At 28.9% G+C, this 4,853-nt stretch overlaps 1 pseudogene; it reads left to right on the top strand.

The window, feature by feature from the left end:
• Nucleotides 1–771: 771 nt before the first annotated feature.
• LOC145070956 (alkane hydroxylase MAH1 pseudogene) lies at nt 772–2,663 on the top strand (annotated as a pseudogene).
• The last annotated feature ends 2,190 nt before the right edge of the window (nt 2,664–4,853 follow it).

Here is a 4,853-nt window from a genome sequence, read left to right as displayed (position 1 = left end):
GAAATCTATTAAAACAATTTAATCTCAATTGTATCAATGAGCAGGTTATTAATGAATAAAATTAAATACAATATATGATTTAATGTTATTTATAGTTGTTATTATGACTAATGAATTTTTAAAAATTTTATTTTCTTAACATATTAATCTGTATCATTTTAATTATTTAAAACATCAATCATTGTTTTGTTTTTAAATGTAACAATATTTTTTTTATATAATATTACTTTTAACTATTGTTGTTGTAAGAGTTTTTATAAGCTAATTATTTGGAGACTCTCAATGATTATAAAAAATTAGAAAGTTTTTTAGTTAATATACGATTACAATTTAGGTTTTACATTTAACAATACAATTTATAACTTGTAACTATTTACAAAAAAAGTCTATGGATTTTCTTTTAAAGTTTAATTAAAATTTTGATTTAAGTTAATCCTTTAACATTATATTTAATTAACAATTTAAATATTTTATAAAAATTATTCAAAAGTTAAGACTTTAAATGACAACGATTTATATACAAAATATCCAAAACTAATAAGTTTAGTTAATTTAGGTTTTTCACTTATATAATATTAATTAATCAACTTATAATCATTATTGGAAAGAAACTGAAAAGTTACAGGAGTTTCAAATCAATGTGGTGAAATAATAAATATCTCTTTTATTATATATATATATATATATATATATATATATATATATATATATATATATATATATATATATATATATATATATATATATATAATCATTCATGTACCACTTAAGTTCATATGTATATCTTTACATTTCTTTCATATGGCTTTCCTTGAATCTTTGACCATCCTCATTTTTCTTTCTTTATTAATATTTCATTACAGACCTCAATACTTAAAAGCTCTTATCGATAGATATTGGCCGCATCTTGGTGTGTTTCAAGCCCTTACAAACTTGAACCAAATCCATGATTTCTTGGCGATATATATTAATCGTAGTGGCGGTAGTTTCATGTTGAGAGGACCTTGGTTTACCAACATGGACATGCTTTTTACCACAGACCCATTAGACATCCAACATGTTTTGAGCAAGAACTTTACTAATTATCCGAAAGGCCCAAAATTCCGTGAAATATTTGATTTCTTTGGAGATGGCATCTTTAATGTCGATGGACATTTATGGGAGATCCAACGCAAAACCACCATGTCTCTTTTCAGGCAACCCAACTTTCAAAGTGTCTTCGAAGGGATTGTCTGGAATAAGATGGAAAGAGGGCTTTTACCAATATTGGAATCTATTTCCAAACTAGGCAATGAGATGGATTTGCAGGACATATTCCAAAGGTTCACTTTTGATACTATATGCACGTTGCTCTTAGACTTTGATCCAAAAAGCTTGTCTCTTGATTTTCCTTTCCTTCCTTGTGAGAAGTCCTTAACAGATATTGGAGAAAGTATGTTGTGCAGACTATTTTCACCTCCAATCTTTTGGAAATTTCAACAACTATTTAAAATGGGGAATGAAAAGAAGTTAAGTGAAGCAAACAATACTTTTGATCAGTTCTTGTGTAAGTGCTTAGCTAGAATACAACATGTGTCCAATACTAACATAGAAAGTGAACATTTTGGATTGGCATCCTTGGTTAGAGAGTTTAAAGACCAAAGCAGTAGTTTTGAAGATCCTAGCAAGTTTTTAAAAGATGTCATAAAGAACCTAATTGGTGCTGGGAGAGATACAACTAGCACAGCTCTCTCATGGTTTTTCTATCTTATTGCAAAAAATCCAATCGTAGAGGACAAGATCCGAGAGGAGATTCACACGTTATTGCAGGAGAAAGTAGATGATCAAAAGAACTGGAATTCCAAAGAGTTAGGCAAACTGGTTTATCTTCATGGGGCTCTATGTGAAGCCTTGAGGCTTTACCCTCCTGTTCCCTTTAACCACAAAACTCCCTTACAGCCGGATATACTTCCAAGTGGCCACCAAGTTGATCAAAACACTAAGATTTTGCTATATTTTTATGGCATGGGAAGGATGGAAAATATATGGGGTGAGGATTGCATGGAGTTTAAGCCTGAAAGATGGATTTCAAAGGAAGGAGGGATCAAACATGAATCATCTTACAAGTTCCCGACTTTCAATGGTGGACCAAGGATTTGTATAGGTAAGGACATGAGTTTCACTCAACTAAAGATAGTGGCTTCTATGATCATTTATCATTATCACATTGAGCTGGTTGAAGGTCACATGGTGTATCCAATTGCTTCAATAACACTTCAAATGAAGCATGGGTTGAAGGTGAGGTTAACCAAACTAAGTTAAGTGAATATGTGAGCCAAATATTATGGAAAAGGTGATATATCTTGTGTGAGACTACTATATATGTTTTGTTTAGTTTATGAATTTTTAATATTTCTTAATAAATCCTCACGGATATGTGTGTGCTAAGAACATATATTCATTACCACATCAACTATTGAAATGTCACCCGTGTTTCTTAGTATCTATATTACATAGAAGATGGTATGTACGTAAGATACGTATCAGATTTCAGTTTGTGGGATAATAATCTTAAACTTTACCATTATTTTTTTTGTTTGGATTTTTGGCAATATAAAATAACAAATGGTTGTACGTACTCACGAAACGTTACAAATGATTAGGATATATAATTATGTATGCAATATACAAGGGTTGTTTAACTTTTGGTGAAATTTTGGTCATTTTACTTATTTGATCGTTACTTTTCCTAATCTTTTTAAGAGTAACTCTTTGCTACCACCTGCATCGATGCTAAATGCGTGTGAAAAAATCTTACACATGGCCTCAACTATACTCACATGTGCCTAACATATTGCCTTTGAAAAATATGAAACTACATATATATAATACATATTTTATGATTTCCTTATTCATTTATATAACCATGTGTTATTTTACACAGTTTCAAGCTTCAACAAATCAGGCGTACTAGATTAGATGACTATTTGGGTAAGGAAATAGATTCCTAAGAAAAAATATATATACTCTATTTGGTGTATTCTACTCGAATGTGATGGTAGAGCTTCATATCTGATTAATTAATATATTATCAGGATGGAAGGATCAAAAGAAATTGATTATGGCAAGTGGCCTAGTAAAAACTATGGTATTCTACTTGGGCTATGTTTGGCGGACTAGCTGAAAAGCTAGCTGATAAAAAATAAAGTTTGGTAAAACTAGCTGAAAAAGCTAGCTGAAATATATAAAATTACATAAAAGGACATGTAAAAATATGTGTTTCTATAATTAATTAAGGGGTGTATTTGGAAAATTTTAAAAAAGCTCCTAAAAAGCTAGTCTAAGTAGCTTTTTAAAAAGCTAGCTTATCAGCTACTTTTTGGCTTAACAAATACGACAACATAAAAAAGCTCGAAAAATAAGCTAGCTTATCAGCTAGCTGTGGCGCGCCAAACACAGCCTTGGTGTAATGTATGACGGTGGAGCACAATATTTATAACATCTTGTCTATCATTTTATTATTTAGAAAAAAATGTAAAATAAAGAATACGGACGATCCCTATTCTAATAAATGAATAGTGTTAATCTCCTTTTGACAAGTGTCACTCTAATACAATTCCTCATTAATATTATGCCATGTGTCATCTAAATATATTAGACAAGTCATTTCAAAATTCAAATTTACATTTTTCTAATTATATGTCAAATATGAAATTATAATAACTTAAAATTTTGATATATCTCTTAATTAATAATTAATTTAAAATGATTTATTTAAAATTCTTGATTAATAATTATAAATTTTTATTATGAAAGTTTAATTAATTTTATAACCGTGGTTCCCACGAGTTATAAACTAGTTATATAATAATTAAAGATAAACTTTTAAAATTAGATAAATGAAACACATTAAGTAAATTTAAAGTAAGTAATTAATAATTAAGGAAATAATAAAAAATAAATAAATAAATAGCAATTAATAAAAATAATTAGAAATAATTATGTAGCATAAAAAGAGTTCAAATATAGTGAGAGACTAAATGTGTGGGTTGGGGGAGGGGGGGAGGGGGAATTTTAAATACACCCAGGAAGGAAAAGAAAATATTAATGGTAAACTTAATTAAAAAAATATTAAATAAGTAATGATGACTTTATTGAATGATATATTAAGGGTTACGGATTTTAAAACTATTTTAATCAGTGTTTTAAAAATCGGTTTTTTAGTTGAACCGGTATGATGGTCGGTTCCCGGTTTAACCGGTTCGACCGTCGGGTGAACCGGTTTCTATATTTTTCATGTTTTTTTTCTATTTTCCTACACATACATACATATAGAAATTATGAAGTTGATGTTTACAAGTTCAAACATTAAAAATACACATAAAAATAAGTTGTAGATGAATCCAAATACATTAAAATAATACATAACCATAAGTTTTAGTGTTTTACATCAATCCATATACTTCAAAAAGAAAATAAAGTATAATACCGAAACGAAATATAGTTTTTGATGAATACAAACATATCAAAAGAATTTATAACATTTACCATAGGTTTTTATTTAGAGAAAACTAAATAGATTTGAAAAAAATCACCAAAGTTTATTACGTAAATGGTTCTTTTTTATGTGTTTTTATTCGGTTTAACCGGTTCAATCGGTTTATTTTGACCGGTTCAGCCGGTTTATTCTAAAAACCGGTCAGTTTAATCCAGTTCAGAAATCAATGTAAAACTGGTGATAGTTGAACCGTTCCCTCTTCCGGTTCGACCGGTCGGTTCAAATCAATTTTTAAAACATTGATTTTAATGTATTTGTTTAGAATAAATTACAGAAATGGTCCTTGTGCTTTGGTTTTATTTTCAGTTTTGTTTCC

The sequence above is a fragment of the Lactuca serriola genome, chromosome 8 (genome assembly GCF_051521515.1).
Source record: "Lactuca serriola cultivar US96UC23 chromosome 8, Lser_US96UC23_V15, whole genome shotgun sequence".
Classification (NCBI taxonomy): domain Eukaryota; kingdom Viridiplantae; phylum Streptophyta; class Magnoliopsida; order Asterales; family Asteraceae; genus Lactuca; species Lactuca serriola.
This window is presented reverse-complemented; position numbering and strand designations above follow the sequence as displayed.